Raw genomic sequence first — 25039 nt, forward strand, 5'->3', positions numbered from 1 at the left:
CAGTCAGTTTAAATAATAACACATCTATTAAACTGTAATGCACAGAATACCGTTCTATTTTAGGCTCCTTGAGGATTATTTAGAGAAATTAAAATCTTATTTAAACCATTTTGCGCTCAAAAGTACAATGCTTAGGGCTTCCCTGGTGGCGCAGTAGTTGAGAATCTGCCTGCCAATGCAGGGGACACGGGTTCGAGCCCTGGTCTGGGAAGATCCCACATGCCACGGAGCAACTAGGCCCGTGAGCCACAATTACTGAGCCTGCGCGTCTGGAGCTTGTGCTCCGCAACAAGAGAGGCCGCGATAGTGAGAGGCCCGCGCACCGCGATGAAGAGTGGCCCTCACTTGCCGCAACTAGAGAAAGCCCTCGCACAGAAACGAAGACCCAACAAAGCCATAAATAAATAAATAAATAAAAATTTTTTTTAAAAAGTACAATGCTTAAAAGAAATATGAACATTATTGAAACTTAAAACATAGAAACTTGAAATGGGTACACCTAAGAGTTGCCCCTCCCCAATTCCAAAATTGACTATTTTCATAAACATTGGTTCATTTATTTTTCTGAATTAATGAACTGAATGTCTCTTTGCCATAACCCCTTACCCCCAATGGGAATTATTAACCTGGATTAAGGGAGCGGGGGGGAGGGGGGGAGTTGGTGGTCAGGAAGGGAATAGAAGTAAAGTACTTGATTAATTTCTTCTCCGGCCCTTCTTCCCATTTCCACAGTAGAAGAAGGCAAGAATTGTGACTTTGTGTCTAAGCAGAACTAAGTTTCAAATAAGTTACATCTCTTGTGATTCTCGGAGCAATATTGGAGACTACAAAGGATGTGAGTCAGTGTGGAGATTCCTGGTGCTGTGTTCAAGTTCTAAAATCTTTGAATATTAGTGAACCCCACAAAAAGAATCCCAGAAGATCTGATGTACAGATTTTTGAGTTATCTCTTAGATTGAAAAGAATATATGTTGTGTATTCATATTTCTTCTGGGTCAAATAACAACTTGATTCCTATTATCCCTGTCCCCACAGAAAACCAGCATCAGAACCAGTGTTGTCTATGAAACAAACAATTTTATAAATTTTCAGTAAATATTCAATATCACAGGTAAGATACATTATTTTTCATACATCTTTTAAGATATTGATTATGCACCTCATATACTTGAATTTTATGATGATTATTCTTTATCCATTTAAGGCTCCATTCTTAGGAGCGAGCACAGGGACGTCCTAAATATTTTCCTTATCAACACAGCCAGCTCCAGCCTGGTTTCCAATATCGCAGTAATGTAACAGCTGAGCTGGCAGCAAGACATGGGCCAGAGCTGCAAGGAAAGTGAGAGCCACAGTCTTTTTAGCGAAAGCTAAAATGTGCTTTTGCATCTCACAATGGTTTTGCAGCTGCCATTCATCTAATCCCAGCAGAATGCCTGTGCCCAATTCAGCTATTTTCTATTTTTATACATAATCTGGTACCTTTTAACAAAATAAATGGGACTTTCTAATGAGGAGCCAACAAGTTAATCTTTCTCTAGTGGCTCACCCTACACCTGTGTGTGTTCATCAGAGCTAGGCAAAGTTCTTCTGTAGCTTAAGTAATCATCATTGTCTTAACAAGTATGAAACAAGTATAATCATGGAGAATGCAAACCAAGCAGGGATCTTAGGTTGTCAAGACATTCCTTTTCACACATAGCCAGTGTAACCTTGTTTGGTTGATTTTTAAAATTGATTTATACAATGGAAAAGCCACAAAACTGGTATTTTCTAATATTGGTATGTTGTTCACAATACATTGCTAAAAGAGATCCTGAAAACAAAGTTAAGTGGGAAGGCACTGGATGTGGCCAACTCTTGACACATTAAGTTACTTCCAAATAGAAAACAATTCAGAATATCTCAAAACACAGTAGCTCCAAATAGTCTACAGAGCTATGCCAATTCCAACAAAAAAGAATGAATATCCACCTGCAAATGTACACATTCATTCTGTACTAAAATATTTTTGGCTAGACATTAGACACACTCCTGAAGGGTGTATTAGTTGTCAGATCATATAGGCCTTATAAAAAGGCTACATCATTGAACTTATATGTTCTTTTAGTTATCTATTGCTGCATAGCCAATTATCTCAAAACTTAGTGCTTAAAACAGAAAACATTTAGAGTTGATTCTCACTATTTACAGTAGTTATATTTTATAAAGTCACTGCAAACACAGAAGTAGTGAATACTGAACCATTTCTCCTGGGGAAACACAGGCTTAGGCTCCTGCAAGCCTCTGGCCACAAACGTTTTATCAACCAATCAATACATAAATTTGTTTTATATGTATTACTCGTTAAAAACAACTTGTTTAATATATATTGTTGATTCATTAATATTGAACTCGTGGCCAACAGCTCTATAATTCGTGCCTGAGAGAAGTTTGTCTAACACATATATTTTCTCCAAAAGGCACATCACAGCCTTCTTGTACTCAGGAACACTAGAGGCACTTCAGCACTTTGCTTGGGGCAATTGTAAACAACGAAATCACCATCAAAGAACACCAAAATGCGAAAAATGCAGCACCAAATAGACAATGAAAAGGACACTTGTTTACAGTATGAGACCTTGTAGAAGATGGCAGAGATCACCTTGTTTGATCTTAACTGGGAAGAGGCACAATCATTGGGCCACTCAGATTTTTCACTGCTCTGCACATGGCGGTGAATGACTGTAAAAATGCCATGATGTTGATTTTATGGTTATGAACATATTTTAGCAAGTAGGCGAATTTGCAAATAGAGAGTCTGTGAATAATGAAGACAGATTGTATTTTTGCAGTCTCTGAGGGACAGGAATCTGAGAATGGCTTAGCTAGCTCTTACTCATTCCTCAGAATTGAATTTATATGACACTTCCTCCTAGAAGCCTGTCCTAGATAAGACTGAGTTAAGTCCTCTCTTTCTGTCTCTTGTGCCCACTTATATCACTTGTTAGACTAAGCCATCATGTCATGGTAACACGTCTTTCTCAATACTCAATTGTAAGCTCCTTCAGGGCAAGAACTGTGTCTTACTCCTCATTATATTTACAGCACCTTCCACAAGAGTTGGCTTAATAGGGCTCTCAATAATTCTTGAATAGCTCAATAAATTAAAATCTACTTTTAAGTAATGGGGTAGGTAATGTCAATGTGGAAATACTGAAGTACCTCCCAGTGTGTTGTGTCTTTAATTTTTAGTTATCAATGAAATGAACACATTTGCTTCTTTAAATACTAGCTGGGAGGACTACTTTGCACCAAGGAATTTACAAGTATTGTACAAGTATTAAGGGATTGAGATAGCTGGAAAAAAAAAAAGCTGGTAAAATAACAAATGAATCATTATTACTTTAAATCAGTCAAATCTTGGACTGCTGAAAAATTTGTCCAGGTTACTGTCAAGGACTGAGAGCTTTCCCTCCTTGCAAGCTAAAATGTTGGCCTGCCGTAGTTTCATGAAAGGAGAACACAACCACAGCAGGAATAAAAAGGAAGAAATCATTGGAGACACTGTAACCATTAAAATGACTGTAAGTGAATATTTTGAACAACTTCATGCCAATAATTTGGCAACTTAGGTAAATGGACAATTTCATCAGACACATACACACAAAAAATAGACAGCACAAAATACCGATAACTGTAAAGGAAATTAATATCCTTTTTTTCCCACAAAGAACCGTGGACTCAGATAGCTTCACTGTTGAATTCTACCAAGTATTTAAGGAAGAAATAATACCTATTATGCACAAACTTTCAGAAATTAGTGGAAGAGAGAACACTTCCCAATACATTTTATAAAACCAGAATAACTTTGTGGTGAAATATTACAAAATCAGACCAATATTTCTCACAAACACAGATGCAAAAATTCATAACAAAATATTAATGAATTCAATCAATCCATGTATAAAAAGGATAATATGTTATGGCAAATGTAATTCAGCCCAGAAATTTCGTCTAGTGTTTCATTCAAAAATCAATGTAACTCAATACATTAACAGAATAAAAGAGAAAGCCATATGACTTTCTTAAGAGGACAAAAAAAACCCAAAAACCAAAAAAGGCAAAATTCAACACCCATTCATGATTTTAAAAAAACAACACATCAAACTACGAATAGAACGAAACTTCCCCTTAATCCAAGAAGGGGAATTTGAGAAAAGTCTAATGCTGACATCGCACTTAATAAAATATTGAGCCCTTTTCTCCTGAGATAGGAAAAAAGGTCAAGATATTCACTTTTACCACTTCTATTTAGCACTGTATTGAATGGCCAAGCCAGTGCAATAAAGTAAAAGTATGTAAAAATAAATAAAAAACCTAAAATCTAAAAATAAGTAAAACTGTCCTTATGTGAAAATGCCATGATTATGTATAAAACTCTATGTAGTCTACAAAAAAATGGCTAAAATTAATAAGTGAATTGATCAGGATCACAGGATTCAAAATAAATATATAAAAATGATTTGTATTTTTATCTACTAGCAATAAACAATACCATTAAAAGTAACATTTCAACGTACTTTATTAAACCCAATGAAATATATGCACAACCTGTATATTGAAAAATAGAATACATTGCCCAAAGGAATTAATGAAGACCCAAAGGGATAGATTTACCATTTTATGTATTGGAAGGTTCAATATTTTAAAGATGTTCCTTCTCTAATTTGCCCCATGGATTCAACACAATCCCTAACAAAATCCTAAAAGGATTTCTAGTAGAAATTGGTGAGAAAATTCTAAAATTCTTATGGAAATGCAAAGAACCTAGAAAATATCTTGAAAAAAATAGAGTTGAAGAAATTACACGAACTGATTTCAAAATTTACATAACTAAGTGTGATTTTGGTGTAAGATAGAGAGATTCATGAATAGAATAGAGTCCAGAAACAGACTCACATATCTAGCCATTTGATAAATAAATTGGGAAAAAAGAGGTTTTTTTGACAAATGTTGATTAAACAACTAAATATCTATATGAAATATGAAAGCAGACCCCAATTTCAAACCATACACAAAGATTAATTTGAGATAAGTCATAGGCCTAAATTGAAAATTCAGAACCGTAAAACTTCTAAAAGGATCCATACTGTAATATCCTAATAACCTTAGAGTAAGCAAAGATTTCTTGGTAAGGACAAAAACAAAAACACAAAACCACACAACTTTTAGCAGAAGTGAAATGGATTAATTGGAAATTTTCTGCCCATGAAAAAAGATTTCTCTTAAAAATGAAGAGATAAACCAAATGCAAGGAGAAATATTCATGACATTTATATGACAAAAACACATATTCAGATTATATAAAAACTCCTACAATAAACAATAAAATTATGAATAGTCTAATGCTTTTTAATGGATAAATTATTACAACAGGCAATTTCCAAAATAAGATATTCAAGTGAACAAAAAGCACATGAAAAGGCACTCAAAATCATTTGCGATCAGGGACATACAAGTTAAAATGAAAACCACAGAGGCGGGAGGCTCCGCGTGGCGGGCGACACGTTCCGGGCGCCGCAGAGCCAGGGAGGCCGGGGCGGCTCCAGGGCCATGAAGCCCCCGGGAGGAGAGCCGAGCGATCGTCCAGAAGCAGCCGCACCTCCACGCAGGCCTAACAGGATGGCATCTAATATTTCTGGACCCACTGAAGAACCTCAGAACATACCCAAAAGGACCAAGCCCCCTGGGGGGAAAGGAAGTGGTATAGTTGACGAATCCACGCCTGTGCAGACTCGACAGCGTCTGAACCCCGCTGGTGGGAAGACCAGTGACATTTTTGGCTCCCCAGTCGCTGCTGCTTCACCCATGGCACACCCAACGAACCCAAGGACCACGTGTTCCTGTGTGAGGGAGAGGACACACCGGACCTTAGAGCCGCAGCCAGCGCCTCCCCCAGACAAGAGCCGGGCGCGCCAGGTGGCCCGAGTGGAGCAGCCCGCGCCCAGCAGCCGGCGCCCGCCATCGGCAGCCGTGAGCCCAGGCTGCGCCCGAGGCCTCGCTCCCACTACAAAGTCCTGAACCCGCCTGGAGGCAAGTCCAGCGTCTCCTTCTACTGAGACGCTGCTGCATCCCCCAGAGCCAGACAGGAAACTCGAGAGATAGGATTTCAAAACTGTAGTTTCTTTAGCCCGAAGGAGCGGGGTGGGGAGAGGGTCTGCTGGGTGGACACCTGAACCGGCTGCTCCGGCTCCACTGCCATCACGAGAAGCCCGAGACCTCGCCTCCCGGAAACCAAGGGAGAAAACGTGATGCCTGGTGTGGGAGGAGCTCTCGGGTGGGTGGGAGGAGCTCTCGGGTGGGTGGGCGGGGAGGCGGTGCCAGGCAGGAGCACCTGAGGCGTGGGGTCTTCACGTCCTTGGTGTGTTGGCTAGTTGGGTATCTAGGAATCACTAACACAGTAGCAGAGTTTAAACCCTTTGAGAGAAAACCAAAAACCACGTGTCTGTTGCTGTGGGATAGAAGAGCAAGACACACTGAAACCCTAGCGGGGTGGGGAGGCGGGTATCTGGATAGACCCCTGAGGTCCTGATGCCGTTTACCCTTCATGGACACGGTCTCCGTTCCTGCGACTTCGGCCTCAGTGTTTTTCGCTTCAGTTCCACAGATTTTCTTGAAACATCTTCATTGCTTTTCCTCAGCAGCTGTCAACAAAAAACCAAAATGTTGTTCTCAGTCTTACGCTTTATGGAAAGATTTTGCACCCTGATCTCCCGAGGTGCCCCGCTTCTGCCCTCTCAATCCTTGGCCAGATCTTATGTAGAAATCTCTCCCTTTCATCCAGGAGAGACTGGTTTGGGGCTCTTTACAGGCAGTTTTGCTTGTGAATTGTTCCTTTTTTCCTCATCAGCCTTAAGTCTAGGCCTTTGCTCCTCACCAGTGATGTGGACAGTTCCCTTCACCAGCGACACTTCCTTTCTGCAAGGCCACTAACTTCTACAGGACTTTAAAACTACCCAGATATATCCAGGTAATGGGATCGTTTAACTCCTTCATGTGTCTTCCTTTATATTCCCGCTGACAGTGGGAAGAAGAGATGCTTGAGAACCTTGGGTTCTTAGGTTTGGATTCTGTCATAATAGCTCAAGATCCTTTCTCAAGTACCAGCTTTACATCAGTAACTGTTGACCCTGGTCTGTTTCTGACACCTTTCTAGAAAAAAGTCTGTTGCTCAGGTACACCAAAGAGGAAGGAAAGTTTTCTTAGGCCACTCTTTATAAAGCTTTGCAGAACCTCTGGACCATATTCACAGTTTCCAGACGAGCCTTAGAGACCTTAGGCTCAGAGATTAAATAATTTGGCAGTAAAGTCTCAACCGGCCCATTCCATGGTATTTGCCAGCAAAGATAATGGGCTGGCAAGAATTGTGCTGCTGTAATCTGTCAGGCGAAAGTTTCTCCCATTGAGCCTCTAAAGGTCTATGGTCTCGGTTCCTGTACTGCAGTCACGTGGGACCAACAGTTTGGGTTGGAGCTACTGGTACGAGTGCCTACAAAGCTAATGCAGGTGCTAAAAATGTCTTCATCATTGTTAAAGTGCAGTCGCACCCCTAGTGGCCTGGACGCTCAAGTGCCTGCAGGAGCTCCCTGCCAAGCTCCACATCCTCCCCCGGCACTGGGGGGTTCGCACGGTGCTTTGCCAAGCAAAGACACTTTGCCTTTCTGTCCCCCTGCTGACTTTGGAGCCAAGAGACACTGATCCCATGTGACTCTGTCAAGTGCTTCCTATCTCCTCCATCCTTCAAATAGTCATTTATAGGAAAGTTGTCTGGAATTCAGAGCATTTTTTTCCACATTAAAAAATGTCATAAATGGTGGTTAGCTTTAAGCTCAAACACACTTAGTTAGTTAAACAAACTAACTTGTTTAACTTACAGTAAGATGTTCCAAAGGTAGAAATGAACTGCTATTTCTAACTTTTTTTTTTTTAAATATACAAGAAAATGATTTGTGAATTCCAAATTGGATCGCCAAGAAGACCCTGACGTGCTGCTGGCCCTCAGGGCTTCAGTCTCACTGTCAGTTACATGAGGGGAAGAGCTTTCTAGATCTGTCCCTTGGCAGGGACTTCTGGGGCAGAGCTGGGGATAGAGGCCTGAGGGAAGGAGGAAAACAACCAGAGCAGAGCCTCTGGGCAGCAGTGACCACGTTGCCTTACTTTTGTCCCCATCTTCCCTCTTCCTTTGCCTCCTTGGGGCCATGGGCATAGGTTTAGAGAGCCCCGGGCAGTCTGGTCACTGGGAGGAGAAGCAGAAAAGCTTTTGCTCCTTGGAACCTGATGGGGGAGGCCATTTGTATTTGGAAAATGCTCTGTACGTTGAGGACTGCCTGTATTTGGAAGCTTCATTAACTCTTGGCATCCTTTTCTCAACCTCCAACCTGCATTAAGAAATTACTCATCTGTCTTTTTGTTAAGCCTTAAAACTTTTTTTATGTGCATTTGGTGCCAACTTTTTGTGAGGCTGTATCAAAAACAACAAACCAGTGCTCACATGGCGATGTAACTTTGAGAGGAGCATTCTGTTACTTTTACAAGGCAGGAGTGGGTGTAGCCGTTGAATTAAGCTTAGCGGTCACATACTGAGTCTTTGCGGGTTGGTCGTGTGCAGTGTGTGTGCGTGCGGTTGGGCGGGTGGACATGTTCACGTGTTTCCTCCACATCCATCCTCCGGAGTGCCTGAACTCTGCTCCTTCCCTTACAGATTTTCATCGGTTGAAGGGGTTTGCCTTTTTTTTTTTTTTTTAAAACCAGAAGATGCCCGAATTAATCTTCTCAAAGTTTATGGGTTTAAGGTTTTTTTCATTTGAAAACCAAAGACTTAGCTTCAAACAGAACGGACAGGAATATGGCAGTGTTCTTTTTAGTTTCCGTAAATTGAAGGTAATGCTTCTTTTTTCTCTTAACACCACTTGTTTTCCTGAAGAACTTGCCTCTGAGTTGACTTTGAAACTGCCATGAAAGCCTGGCAGTGAGTAGATGACGTGCTGAGCTATTAGAATCTGCCTGTAGATTCAGGTCCTATAGAGAAAGCATAGATTGTTCTTCCTTCTCATATATTAGCTATTTTCATATGTCCTACAAGCAAACTTAATATCCTTATGTGTATTAAGTGGACTCAGGGTAATGGAGCTTCTCAGACTGTCTGCCCGGAGAGCTCCACTAGAGGAGGATTCCTTCTAGAAGCCTGCTGCATCAGGGCCAACTAACTGGACAGCACTTCAGAAAGAAACCCCACATGGGGGACCTGACACTGTCTTCACTTGTTCGTCTGAGAGCATGTTCCCAGATCAGGGCTAGCCACTGGCACCAGTACATCACCTATTTGTAGCAGCTGCTCCAGCCACAGGCAAGCACTGAGGTTTTGGAGTGTCACAGCCTGTGTGTCTCCAGAGGCCAGGCAGTGGCTGAGTCAGAGGAGCAAGGTGGGCTCCCGTGCATTATGGTGAAGAAGTGAAAGACATCTAAGGGTGCCCTCTTCAGGTCCTGTGCCTTGTCCAGAAGTACACTGGCTCTTTGGATGGAGTATAACTTGTTCTAACATCTTTGTGAGTTGAACCCTGCAAGGATGTCTACACCTCCTCCTAGGTCATCCCGTTCATTTCTTCTGAACTCGTTATATTCTTAATCCTTAGCATTCTTGGAGCTCATACATGAAATATTCCTGTTCTGTGTGTGACTACAAAGTGCTATCTGAACTTCAACTTAGGAAGAAATGAGAGGGACATTACAGGGACCTAGGTGACGTTTTAGCAGGCATTCGGGGTGGATACTTTGAAATTAAAGTATTGACAGAACTTTTGAAACCTGTGTGCCCATCTTACATTTTAGGGTCTTGTAATGAGAAAAAGAAAAAGTTGAATAGCAAATTATCTTTACAAATTGGAAAGGAAGCAAGTTCTAATTCAGTTAGCTTGAGCTCTCAATAGTGTACTAGTATTCTTCAGTAAGCATCAGGAATTATCCAGCATATCATTTTGTTAAAACTCCTTTTTCTTTAACCAGCTTCAAGTAACAAATCTGCCCAAGCATGTTAGTGATAAAAACTAATAAAGTTGATGCCAAGTCAAAAAAAAAAAAAAAAGAAAAGAAAAAGAAAACCACAAAGAGATATCTTTTCACATCTACTAGAGTGACAAATAAACAAACAAACTAAATATAGGATGGAATGTGGAACAATTGAAACTCTCATATACTGTTGCTGAGAGTATAAAATGAAAACCACTTTGGAGAATCGTTTGCCAGTTTCTTATTAAAATTAAACATACATCTACTCTACAACCCATCAATTCCATTCTTTGGTATTTACACAAATGAAATGAAAATATATATCTGCAATAAAGATTTATAAGTATATTCATAGCAGTTTTATTCATAATTGCCAAAACCAGGAAACAGCCCAGAAGTCTATCTACAGGAGAATGGACAGATTGGGATAGTTTCATACAATGGAATACTAGTCAGCAATGTAAAAGAATAAACTACCAATACACATGACATTCTCAAAATTATTTGGCTAAAATGAAAAACCCAGACAAAGAAGAATACATTCTGTATGAGTCCATCAGTATGCAACCTGAGGATTCACAAAACTGTTCTACAATTACAGAAGTCAGAAAATCATTGCTTAGGGAAGGGGAGTTGAATCAACTGGAAAAGGACATGAGGGAACTTTCTGAGGTGAAGAAAACGTCCCAGGTATTATTTTGTGTCGTGAATGCACCAGTGAATAAAATAATCAAAACATGTCAAATTGAATACTTAAGATTTATGCATGCTATTGTACGCCAATTATGCATCAATTTAAAAAGCACTGAATTTACTTTATTCTTGAACCTGATTTTACTCCATTTATAGCTTTCTTTCTTAGTAAATGACAGCACAAACAGTTGTTTCAGACAAAAACCTAGGAATTCTCTTTGAATCTGCCCTTTATAACCCTATTTCCTATCATCGAATTTTCCTGAATCTGTCTTATAAATTATCATCATGGTGCATTTGGACTAGTAGCCTCCTAACTGGTCCCTCTGCCCCACTTTGCCTTGCAATCTATTCATCACAGTTTATGTAGTATGATATTTTTATAAAAACAAATGTGTGGAAGCTTTTAAGGTTTTCATATTGATCTTATGGAAAGTAACAAAATATTTAATATTACTAGTATTTTCTACAAAGTCATACATAGCTAAAGACTAAATTTGTGTCATAACACTTCTTCGAAGACCAAGTAATAGCCTGGCCTCACAGATATATAACAAAAACTCAATAATAATGACAATTATTGACTCTCAAAGATTTGCCAGGGACTGTACTAGGTGGTATATACATAATCTCTAATTTCATAATCTCTAATTTCATCAGCCTCCAATGAAGAAACAGAAGTTTACGCAGGTTAGTAACTTCCAGAAGGTTAAGTTCATGTGTGCTGAAGCTGGAATTTAAATTCAGGTCTGTCTGTCTGCTGAATTTCAACGATGTTACTGCGAATTGTGTTCATGGATCTTTGGCTGCATATAGCTGTGTTTTATATGGCTGAGTATGATAATTACACGAGCCACACTAGCTAGCTGGGTCAATACCAACTATTTTTCTTAGGATTCTTAGTGATCAGCTCCCAGTAAATAACATTTGAATGGGAACTCCCAAATAACAGGGTCTCCAAGTGTGTCAATTTATGTATTCTCTTTGGTAAATCATCATCATAATAGGGGAAGTAATGTCAGGAGTTTGCTGGAAGGCAACAGTGTCCACATAATTTATTAGAAGACCATAAAGGATTTTCTAAAGTCAAGAAAGTAACTGTTAAAACAGTACTAATGGTCAATATCTGAGAAAACAATGGGAGGGGAAGCCCCTAAAATATTTTTGAAACCCCAAATGAAAATGTAGCAATTTGAGATCATTGGCAGATATGTTTAGTGAGCCTTCTCTTTAATTCCACAAACTCTCCAACAGTATTTAATCCCCATTTCAAGAAAATGAAATAGAAAACAGACCACAAAAACAACAGTATCAGTAATAGCTGATACACCTACTAGAAACTTGAGGACATTTGGCAAGCCGTGCTTAAAGAAATGCAATCAGCACTGTGTACTAAAGGCATAAAGAATATATCTATTTTTCAGAATGTACTGAAGGTAAGAAGCAATTTTCTAGTAATAGCCAAATACATCTCATTCATTCAGGGTTTGGAGGGAGGCTTACTTCCTTTTCTCACTTATGCTTTAATGTAAATCTTTGTGAAAAGTGAAGTGTAGGAAGGAAGAAGGTTGGCTTGAGATGAGTTGTTGTATTTCATGTTGTGACCAAAAGAAAGTAGTAAATCAGGAGACACTGGGGTGCAGAGGATACTACTAGCAACGTGGTGATTCAGTGGATTCATGTGCAAACCTTGGAGAGAAGTTTAACATGTAACGTGTACAACAGTATATCAGTTGACACAATCTCACTTTGGCAGGCATATAGCCTATAATATAACCTATAATAACCATGCATCTCTACTGGTCCAGAATGATAAATATTTTGAAAGGTAGATCACAATAAATCAACAGATGTCTCTTGGCACTAAGTTCCTAACTTCTTTCTTCTTATAATATATTCAACTGTGTTATTAGAGACTTATTATGATTATCACTAAAAGTATTCTTCAAAGGGTTTTGTGACAAAAAGTGAGGAAATGTGAACATACATATTTTTTCAGAAAAGCTGTAATGTAAGTGAATATTATATTTTTGCTCAAATGTGAGGTTCTATTTCAAACTGAAGAAACAGTCGGTCAGAATTCACCAATCACACTGCACTGTGGAAGCATATTTCAGTAATAGAATGTAAATATGTCTTATATTTGCACTAAATATGGTTTCATGAAGCTAGGGACAATTTCTATATAAGGTACAAGTGTATAAGTATAAGCAAATATCATTCAAATTGAATAAATCATTCTCTAATTTGTAATAAAATGTGTATACAAACTGTCAAATTTTTTCAACAGAGTTGAACTACATGGTCTGTTATGGACTGAATGTTTGTACCCTCTAAAATACATGTGTTGAAACACTAACTCCCAATTTGACTGTATTTGGAGATGGGGCCTCTAAGAACATAATTAAGGTTAAATGAAGACATAAGGGTGAGGTCTTGATCCCATAGGATTGGTGTCCTTATAAGAAGAGACATCAGAGCTCTCTCTCTCTCTCTTCCCACTCTCCTTGCACACCAGTGAAAGGCCTTTTGAGGAAATAACGAGAAGAGAGCTGTCTATAAGCCAGGAGGAGAGCCCTCGCCAGAAACTGAATTTGCTGGCACCTTGATCTTGGACTTCCCAGCCTCCAGATGGTGAGAAAATAAATGTCTCTTGTTTAAACCAACCAGTCTGTGGTATTTTGTTATAGCAGCCCTAACGGACTAATACATGGTCCTCAATTTCAAGCTGCCACAGCATTAGCTATGCAAAAGAGGAGGCTTCCCTAAGAAAATCATACAAAATTGTTTAGTGATGTAGGTCTTATAAAAGTATTTATTTATTGTTTATATTTAGTCAAGGTAATTTTGAATATAAGTACTTCCTTAAAAGATTTTCAAACGATTGTGATTGAGCATGAAAAATATCACTTCAATTAGATGCCTGCATATGTAGTCTTATCTTCCTAAATGTAATAGCTGGACTGCATCATTTCATTATGTCAACATGTTTTCCATTGGTAAATATTTTCTCTTCATCATGCATAACTCCTTGGTGCTATTGAAAGCTAAGGGACTGGCATGAACAGCTGAAAAAATATCTAAGCTATAGGTAAAGACCAATTTATTTTTTATAAGAAGGCACTGCTTTCTGGAAATACCCAGGAGAAATATTGATAATTGATCATTGCTTATATACAAATCTGAAAATACCTTGCAATTATGAAATAGTTTTCCACAAGAATCTCAGAGAACTACACAAAATATATCTAACTTGGATAACAAGAACCTTTTTTAATTTAAAGCACCTCTTGGACACTTACAGTAGAGGTATTTTGATTTGAATTGAACTGAGTTCATTAGAATTAAGTTGAATATCTTATTTCTTCCTATAAAAATATAAGATACAGTGAGAAGATACTTACCAATATGGTAATTATGTATTTTTTTATTTCATGAAATTTATTTCATACAATAAATACCCCCTATAAACCAAATATTTAGTTTTTATCCTGAAAACTAAGGTATAGTCACCTTAAGAAGTACACAAGAGAAGATTATAAGGACAGAGATCTATTGCAAGTAATGGAATTTGCCATCATTTCCTTCCATTTCTGCCTGCTTTCGTAATGTAACCCAGCCAGTGTGAGACTGCAACTGTTTCTTATACAAGAGGAGTCTCTAGATGCTTTTGTGATATTAAATGATAAATCGTAAAAGACCTGCTTGTGTATCATACAAATATCAAATGAACACATGTCAAAGAATTTATTTAATTGAGGTAACTGGTATGATATTACAACCAGTCCAAAGGAGAAACCAAAGAACTGCAAATTTATATGGAATAAATAAGTGTTGAAATAAATGTGCAAATGACTCAAAACTGGCTTTTTCCAGGGGGGTACTTGAGGAGTGGGGAGTGAGGGAAATCAATTAAATTGCCACCTGACACAATTTATTAACTTATTTGCATGTTTATTGACAAGAATTCTTTCTCATTGCTAACAGTTATCTACAACTTGCAGAGTTCTAAATTAGCTCAAAGGCAAAAAAAAAAAGCTAGAATTAGTAACCCAGAAAGTATGATAGTCTAAACAATGCAAAGTTTTCCGTTGCAGACACCTAGTTATTTTTTGTCGTTACTGTTTATTTCAAATTTCCTAATATGGGTCTTCCCTTGCTATTTAGCTAAGGTTATTCTGGAGATATCAAGTCTACGTGACAGGAATTACAGGAGTAAACAAAGCAGCCTTGCAGACTAATCCATGTTTGACCTGTCAGGATGATAAATTCAACCTTAGAATTTTCCTTTCCTTAGAGTTTCAGCTACGGTCCATTGTCCTCATATTACTAAGTCATCAGAGACATGACTACCGTCCAGGAGGACAGATTAATCGAACTCATAATGTCTAGACAGTGTAGGAAAAACTTTGTGCTTCAAAGGAAAACTGTACATTTTCTATAAGACGTCCTTCTGGGCTGTCTGATTCTGACTCTGTGGAAGCTATTGTACAAAAATAATTCTTTTCTATCAACATACAAATAAATTCTGTGAAGAGACAAACTTCTCCTGTTGTGGAAAAGCCAATTTTGCTTCCACTTGTCTATTCATTTCAACATTCCATAATTCTATATATATTTGTGTTTCTTTAACTTCTTTGAGCAGGTTGTAACAGCTTCCTCATTAATGAGTTAAATAAAATCTTTAATATGTACTCGTTCTTGCATCTGTATACGAATCAAGATTTTCCTTTCCTTTGAAAATTATTCTTTAACAACGACTGTGGCAAAAATGTATAGCATGACAGCCAACCGAAAACTATGCCTTAATTATAGCCAAATATATCATACTGTATCCATTACTATTAAGTCTAATAAATCAGCACTCTCTTTAAAGACAGGAGAGTTGAGTTGGACACTGTCCACGGAGGTTGACATAAGCCTCTTCTTTGAAATCACACAAATATCATAAGACAAATATATTTCTCAATAACTTTTTGAGACTTATAAATTATGTACTTCATCCAGTGTAATAAGGAAACTAACCCTACTCAAATTAACTCTATAGATTGGGAGAAATAAGTTTGCATTCAGACTATAGGGAAAGAAGAACAAGAACATACACCAAAAGAAAAAGTTCACTATCTTAGAAACTGTGGTTTGTAAAGTAAAAACTCAGAAGAAGAAATAATGATGCAATAATAAATTAGTTACCTATTATTAAAAATACCAATGATTATATATAATAATAAAGATTTTTTAAATAGGGCATCTGTATCAGTGCAGGTTTTATGCACAGGCAGTGGAATGTTGACTGCTTGATGGAATTAAATGATTGCTACTTGGTTCCCCAAATCCAGAGACTTCCCCCACTATTGACTAAAATACTATCATTATTTAATTTTTTCTTCTTTTAGTTAACCTTCTCCTTAGGACTTTAAAAAAATCTATAATTCTGAAAAGAATGGCACAAGTCCTGTACACATCACTATGAATGTATTTATCAGATATTATTCCTCCACTACCTACAGATACTGGAATAATGTTGATAACATTAGACCCCAGTGGTGAAGGTGAGAGAGGAGAGAATGTTTGTAGGGGACTTTAAGAGAGATTAAGGTGTCTGAGTCAGAAACAAATGTAAATTTAAAAGTTCAACACATCAATACCAGCCAAATTTGATCAATTTGTAAGTCTGTATTTATTTTTCACTTGTTCTGTCAAATGAAAGCTCTTTTCTTGATATCATGCATATTCACAACGTTAAAGAAAATTAGAACTGGATAATAATTAAGAAGCAAAACCAGATTTCATTTAAGAACTGTTGCAATAGGGGAAAAGAGACCTCAGTATAGAACTGGGCTCAATTCCAAATACAGCATGGAAAAAAATGGGAATTTTCAGCCCAGGAGTAGATTGGAGGTCAATGGATGGAAAATTACTAGGAGGAAACTCAAGGATAAGGGGGGATTCTGGCTAGATCTACTTGATAGGATTCTTGTCGAGGTCAGACCAGGGTGATCAGATACTAAGGAAGAGGAATAAGGAATTTGACCAGATACGGAGAGTCACCTGACACACCTGATCACATGGAGAGTGATCAGCTATCAAGGACAGACATTGAAGGTGGAGGCCTAGAGAGGGATTAGAGGAGCATGACTCCAGCTATGTCAAGAAGAGAGTCCATGTCAACAATGATGCATCCAATACTCTTCTTTAAATGCAACCCAGTGAAATATAATTGGGTGAAGAGAAAGGGGTTTGGATGGGTGGGATTTTCTCCAAATGGAACTTCTACATGCTTATAAATGAATAAATTTAAATAAATAATTCATATAGTTGACAAATGGAGAGAAGAGTCTAAAAGCATATGAGACAACCAAGGCCTTTCCATAAAACTTCAACAGAAGAGCCGCTCACTCTAAGATGTATAAGTCTGTATCTGTCACATAATCTCTCTAGAGAATAGTTATTAAAATTTTGGAATATGATACTGGCAAATTCTACTTCTACTGCCAATCCTGATGGAACTAGCTGCTAATCTAATTCAAAGTACAATGAGTGCATATAAAGCCATATTTTATTCTCCAATTCTACCAGAGCAGAAAGAAATAAGTTCAAAGAAGAATATCCAACCCTAGGACAGACAAATGTTTCTGAGATTAGATGTGATTTTATTGCATTTCATTTTTAATATTTTAGCAGGTATCACTGGATATATCAAACTACCTCACTGTAATTTAGTCTCTGATAAAACACTTCACCACCTGGCCTAGTTCTTCCCAACACCTTCACCAGTTTTCCCAAACTGATAGCAAAAGAGAGTCATTTGTTTTATTTCTTGATCTCCTTTTTTACATCACGTTAAGTAATTCCCATTTAATACATCTCATGAGCTGTTACTACAGAATGTGAAGGAATGCAAATGATCTGGCTGGTACAATTGGAAAAAACATTATAATTGCCATGAAGTTAACAAGGGGCCTCTAATTAGACACGTTAATAGGACAAAGATGCACAGTGTTCTGTTTAATGATATCAGTTTTATGGTTGGGATTTCCAGCATTTCTCATATTATGCTGTATGTCATATTAGGTAATTAGTAAATTAATCCATACTTCACAGTGTGGTTTTAAAATCTAACTATACTTGTACTGATATGTGTTTCCTTTCTTTTTACATTTTCTTATGACAGGAAATGTCCTTCAATACTTAGTAAGTTAGTAAGACAGACAGGTATCACTTTCCCATCAGAACTCTACTAATAACTTGGTATTGATGTATTTCTCCTCAGATATCCCTGGATTTAAAATGTGGGTTAAAATCTTTTTGCTATAATCTAGCCTCTAAAATAGAGATGCACACTTAACAAAGGCTAGGCATGCTTATGAAAATGCACCCAATAAGATATGATACTTACAGGGCACATAAAAGCAGTAATATCCAAAAAGTGGTAGAAAAAAAAGTAAAGCAGGAAAATTACTTTTGAGCTATTCATATACTTCAAGTGCGAACAATGTTATTCCATTGTTATAACTGAAAAGCAATATCCAAAATGTGTCTGAAAAGCAATACTTACAAATAAGTTAACAACTGTATATGCAAAGTTATTTGGACAAAAAAAATTTTCTTTATTGTACTTGATAAATAGTTATTCCAAATGGAGGGGCTTCCCTGGTGGCGCAGTGGTTGAGAATCTGCCCGCTAATGCAGCGGACATGGGTTCGGGCCCTGGTCTGGGAGGATTCCATATGCCGCGGAGCGGCTGGGCCCGTGAGCCACAATTACTGAGCCTGCGCGTCTGGAGCCTGTGCTCCGCAACAAGAGAGGCCGCGATAATGAGAGGCCCGCGCACCGCGATGAAGAGTGGCCCCCGCTTGCCACAACTAGAGAAAGCCCTCGCACGGAAACGAAGACCCAACACAGCCATAAATAATAAATAAATAAATTAAAAAAAAAATAGTTATTCCAAATGGAATAGAGAGTTTTGAAAAATGTGCAGTATTTTTTTCTATCTCTTAGGTACTTTGATTCGTGGCATAATTTCCCTTTATAATTTTTTCAAATAAAGTTGTTTCATCTGCAAAACCTAGTGATTTTATGACCCCTGGAAGCATTTTCTCCAGGTGCAGTTTATAATATGATCTTAGTATTTCAGATTTTTTTATTATTATTATTTCAAGCACTTGGAGAACCTGAGGGGAATCTCTTAACAGTCAAGAAGGTCATTAGGAGTTGGCAGTACAGTTTCATAGTTCAGTGATATAAACTATTATTCTTTTCAAATGTTCAAAAGTTCATGCCAACCTCCATTTTGGACTGCCATTAGAAAGGAGCGCCTGTGACACTTCCGTAAATTGGACGTTGTGAGCGTAGTTTACATGATTATATCTTGTAAGTGTAGCATTTAAAGCACTGAATTGTGATGACTTTATCATAACTGAAGCCCATATTTCACCAATATTTTGTGAGGTACTGGGCTAAGTGCTGTGATGGATACAATGAGTAAAGAGAATACCTTTAATTTAGAAGACTGCATATGAAAAGATAATTAACAATGCGTGGTGGAAGGGAGAAGATTTGAAATGGATTGGTGCTCTACCATTAGCGGTGTGACATTGGCCAAATCCTCAACACTGCTGAATCTGAATTTCCCAGGTTAACTGACCACCAGGACACACACAGGGCTGTTGTAAAGATAAACTGATGCCATATAAGGTAGTGTGTAATCTGGAAATAAATTTTTAGATTTTGTTTGTTTTTAATACTGATAGAAAAGGGCAAATATAAAGAAGTTGAAGAAACAAGAAAGAAAAGAGGATGGATGAATCAACATTATGAAAAATCTCAGAAATGACTGGCTTTAAGAACAAACTGGGGGTTAGTCTCGGTCTAAGAGACTGAGGAAAAGAAGATGACTCTAGAAGCAGACATAGACATGTTTATAGGAGGATGGGGAGTTAGTAAAGAAAGTTCATGCTTGGTGGTTTATGCTCTTCTCTCTTTATAATAGAAGTCAAGGTTGTCTCTCAAGTTGCCAGAAAACAAAGTAAGCTGCATGACATACAAACGGAAGAATGAGGATAGTTGTTGAAATAAATCAGAGAACAGCTGTTGAATTGTGTGATTGCCTCTGGTCATACATACGTGTAGAGAAGTGAAAGGCAATTTTTAACGTTTTTCGTTTGCAAGAGGATTAGAGGGGATGACAGAGGTCAGGGAGGCAAAGGAATTGAGGCTGTTAGCCAAGGGACCCTTAAAGTGAACCGAGTGTTTAGAAAAGGAAGGAATGCCTCAAGTAAGCCCAGAGACTAGAACAAAGAGTTGGATGTCAGGAGACTGAAAGTTTCAACAAGATCCAAAAAAAAAGAGTGTAGGGAATACTGGCATGATGTCTGAAAAGAAATGATGCTGTAATCAGAAAGAAAGACAATGCAGCTTAAGCTTTTGAAAGGGTTCAGAATAAGCCTCCCCAAGATGTGCCAATTTGGCATGTGGATTATTTTGAACTAAAGGCAATTAAGACCCTGTGGGCTCAAGAGAAACTTCTGCCCTGCCCTTAACTACCTAGAAGAATTTAAATTCGGGGCTTTTTCAGAATGAGAATTATTATTAGAGATAAATTTTATATGAGTGAACCATCTGTATGGCAGAGCAAACATCTAATTACCAAACATCTGCTCCTCTTATTGTCCTGTGAACTGCTCTCCTCTGCTTTGAAGCCTCTGGTTCCTTTCCCATTCCTTAGCTCTGGATTGCATATATACCTCATTTTACCCTTCTGTCTTTGAACCTCTCATGTATGCGGGAGTTCCTGTGCATACGAAATTAAATTTGATTTTCTGCTGTTAATCTGTCTCATGTCTATTTGGTTATTAGACCAGTCAACAGAACCTTTGAAGGGTAAAGGAAAATACTTTCTTCCCAACACTCTCTAATCCTACTGTGTGGAGGCTCCATTTCAGGTGAGGGCAAACTTCAGGATATGGCAATGAAGATAAGTTACTGAAGAGAAATAGAAGGGGAAGACACTAACATAGAGGAAATAAGGAGTCATGAGATTTGGGATATTTTGGGGTGATGTATATGGTGAAATCATATAGGATGATAGAAGGTGAAAGGGTGAGGATGACTGTGAGAAAGGAGTCGTCCTCAATAAATGCCTGAAATATGAATGAAAATGTATATTTTTTATTTCAATACATTTATGTAACTTTATATATACGGAAATGAAAAGTAAATGAGGGAAATAAGATACATGCAGGATAGCAAACGGTCCCACTTTCATGTTGAAAGTTCTTTGTATGAGTTTTAAAATCTTAGGAAAATGACAGTACTCACAATCTCAAAAAAAGTGAGAAGCCCCAGGGAATGAAGAGATCTACAGAAGAAATGATGTTTTCTGGGGATAACCAGTTTTCTGATTATTCCCAGAAATGATAGTTCTTTTAAAATAAAATATAGATTATATAGATAACCTTCTATAATATAATGTACTATCGATATTTGTAATTCTCAAAATGTGGTTTCTAGTCATAGACAATAAACATTATAGACCCTGATATAATATTACTTGTTGACTTAGGAGTTCAGGTAAGTATTGAATCACGCTGAATTAAAGAAACTAAACATTAATTGCATTAATTTAATAACATTAACATTTGCCTTTTTTTATTCCCCCCTTTGTCTGAGACATGTGCTACATGAACTAAATTAATTCTTGACATAATATGTTTCTTGGTTCCAGTTTTGCCTCTATCATCCATCATGTTTTTACATTTGGATTTGAAATGTACATTAGTATGATAAAATGTTTTCCCCGTCATTTTCCCATGAGCTGCTTCTCATTTAGTTAAATACTTCTTCAGGGGTCTGAGACTCCATTGATTTCAAAGTGAGATCAGCATGCAGATGAGATTTTTAGCCCATAATGAATAATGAAAAATTGGACTCCTCGTCACACTTCCCCAAGAGGGAAAGGCTGCATTCAGCAGAGCCAAGGAAAGAAAACAAGAATGAAAAAAATACAGAAACCAAGGGAACAGCAGGTAGAAGAATTAGTCGTGGTTGCTCTGGAGTATAAAATTTTACCTCCAATATACTGCCAAAAATACTGAATGATTTCATGCAACATGTTATTCTAGCTTTTACAAAAAATGGGTTTCTGAGATTTTCTTTCTTTTAATGCCCTTGTGTTTTCTTGACTTTTTTACCTGGTTCCAGTTTCCTTCGATATTTTCAGAGGATAGCGTTTTTAGAGCACGTTGCCAAAACTTACCCACACGAGTCCTATTGACCTTGATCAAGGCCACAAGGCAAAATCCCCAGTCCTTAGCTTTGAAAATTAACTTGATATTTCCAGTCATATTTTCATCTGATTTTGCTATTCCACCTATGAGAATTATTTCTGAGAGTTTTGATTTACTTCTATTAATTATTATTCAAAAATATATGCTGTAAAACAATTGCAACCAAATACCAAAAGAATGAAAACAGATGGCAGTGTAATCTAGAGAAAGAATTTTGCCTGGAGATGTGGGGGAGGAGTGAGGAGAAAGATACAATATAGGCAAAATTTCCTAAATTGTCCTCAGAAAGTTAACATTAAAAGTGACTAAAGTAAGTTTTGCTGGTATCTCTTTCAGTTTAAACATGTTTATATTTCTAAGGTAAAGATCTATAAAAAATAATCCAGAATTTAAAGAACTAAAATAAATCACTTTGTTTCATGGTTCCTCAATTACAACATTTGAGCCCATGTTAGACCAAAGAAAAGATTTACCAAATGAATTTAGAAAATATGCCATCTGAATGATAAAAGTGAGCTTGAGAATTATATAGTAATTTGAATAACTCATTAAAAATCTGCCTCAGTCTTTAGGAAGTTTATGTCCCTTGTTGTTCTAGCATTATCTTTGTAGACTTTACCCACCCAGCATCCAAACAATTGGTCAATTTCATCAGCTCCTTTAAATAATGCATCTAGAAAGTGAAAAGGAGTCTGAACATCTGAGGACAATACCTTTTGCCAGGTTAGGAGGGGGTCCTTTCTGGTCAAGTTCACCAGATATTAATCAGTCAAAAATACCTCTGCCTGAAAAGCCTAGTCCAAGATCCGAATGAGGCAATGTACTTAACACCTCCCAAACTCCCTTTTCAGCACAGATTACCCACTACACTTACAGCGCCAGATGGAATCTTGAAAAAGCTGTTGCAATGTAATCAGGCATCAAAGTTAAAATGAATTTTACAAACAGTACTAAGGCTAACTACATTTCCAAACCACTTTTGGCATATTTCTTTGGTCTCCTCCATTCATTTTGCCAGCAGTCGTTGATTTAAAAGGTTATATGAATGTGTGTATTTTTTTTCAAATGTAACATTTACAGAGAAAGCACTTATGTAAATAAACCTTTGGAAAATGAGGCTGTTATGATTAAAGCACTAATGTGGGCATATGCCGTGGAGAATACTGTTCTTTTTCTTTAATACTATGTTAAGGAAAAGTTATTTAAATAAATTCCAAGTAAACATTTTACACATACATTCACTATTCTAGACACTCAATTTTCCACAATATTATACGAATGTGTGTGAGTGCTTTTAAATTGGAAATATCTTTCATGCTTTTCCTAGTACAGAGATCATAGGGAGCACACACTCTCGTATCTCATATATATGCCATATATATATGTGTGTGCTAAAACACCAGAGCCAACTCTGGTTTTTATTTTACTATTCTGTATAATTCCACAGGTATTGACATATGACACCTCTGATGCAGCTACATTTGGCCAACTCTGCACTCACCAGGGAAGAATCGATCTTCAGCTTTCATTAGGTGATAGAAATAGACGAGTGGCATACAAAATTGTTCTTAAAAATAAATAAGAGAATTTTCTGCCTGGTGACTACCCCACTACTGTTCTCCAGGAATTTGAATTATTGAATGGGCTAAATAAAAGCCGTTTCTATTCTCTTTTTGCCCAGATGAACAACCTGAAATGCAAGTTGAATTTTTTTTTTAATTCTTTTATCCCCTCAGCTTGGTAGGATTTATCTTTGAACGTTCTGTTCTGTGCACCCTGCAAGGAGTGCTGCCACGTATTTATCTAGCAATCTCTAAAAAATACAGAGCTTTAAAGAAAATAAAGACCATAAAACCCATAATATTTGCCAAACTATAAACAACGATGTGCAATTGTGAGATTGCTTGACAGGGAACTTCACAGAAAGCTGAAACTTTTCATTTCTGTAAAGTCTTTTTTAATCAATGGCTTCAAAGTTGTTCTCGCTGTGTCTGCATGAACACAGGAAACCATACGTAGCAATTTTAATCTAATTAAATTCTACCAATGTTTGTTAAGCATCTACTATGTGCAGGAACATGGTTTGGTGGGACTGTGGACTATAATATCCATTTCCTCACTAGTCAATGAGGTTCAGTGTCAACACTAAAACCTCAGCTCAGCATCAACAATTCCTAAAACTTTTTCTTGTCTTCCACCTCCCCAGTGACCAACTTAGATTCAGTTCACTTTTTTGGTTTTGCAATGTTTGCTTCTATGTCATTGCACTGACCCTCCTGGATTGTAATTGTTTGTTGTAATTATCTCCCACTCTAGAAGGTTTTTCTTGAGGTCAAGAACTCTGTCTTATTCCATGTTGGGCAGAGATTAGCACAATGACAGAGAGTTGAGTGAATAAATGAGTGAATTAGGATACAGTCAAGAAGTTTATAATCTCATAATGCAGATAAGTACAAAGTTTCCAATAATATAAGGCAGCATTTAATAAATAGCCAAAAAGAGGTAAATAAAGTGGTTATAGAGTAGTAAAAAAGGTACCTTTGTGTGGTCATAAGAAAAGGTGACTTTTGAGATAAACCTTAAAAGATGAGTAGGAGGTCAATAAGGAGAACAGTTTTGATGGTGGAAGGAAGCATTATAGGAACAACAAGAACAGAAGGTCGGAAGCAGATTAACACATAGCAGGCAAGAAGGAGGCAAAATACAGTGATTAAAACTTCAGGCTCTGGGACCAGCCAACTGAGTTTCCAGTCCTGACAGTGGCCTACCTCTAGTTCTATGACCTTGGGCAAGTTGCCTAACATCTTCATGTCTTGCTTTTTTATTCCTTTTTTCTTTTTTCCTGATTATAAAATGAGGATAACAATGGTAACTACCTCCTAGAATTGTTGTGAAAATTAAATGATTCCATACATGTGAAATGCTTGACACAAGATGAACACTCAAAAAATAAATGCTACTTGCAACTCCCATCTCACTATTGTGGAATCTTTGTGCAGGGAAACAATGGG

The 25039-nt window shown here is 37.5% G+C and overlaps 1 pseudogene; it reads left to right on the plus strand.

Annotated features, from left to right (window-relative positions):
* The first annotated feature begins 5556 nt into the window (after positions 1–5556).
* LOC133088455 (jupiter microtubule associated homolog 2-like) lies at positions 5557–6101 on the plus strand (annotated as a pseudogene).
* Positions 6102–25039: the final 18938 nt, after the last annotated feature.

This window comes from Eubalaena glacialis, chromosome 3 (genome assembly GCF_028564815.1).
Source record: "Eubalaena glacialis isolate mEubGla1 chromosome 3, mEubGla1.1.hap2.+ XY, whole genome shotgun sequence".
In the NCBI taxonomy this organism is placed as follows: domain Eukaryota; kingdom Metazoa; phylum Chordata; class Mammalia; order Artiodactyla; family Balaenidae; genus Eubalaena; species Eubalaena glacialis.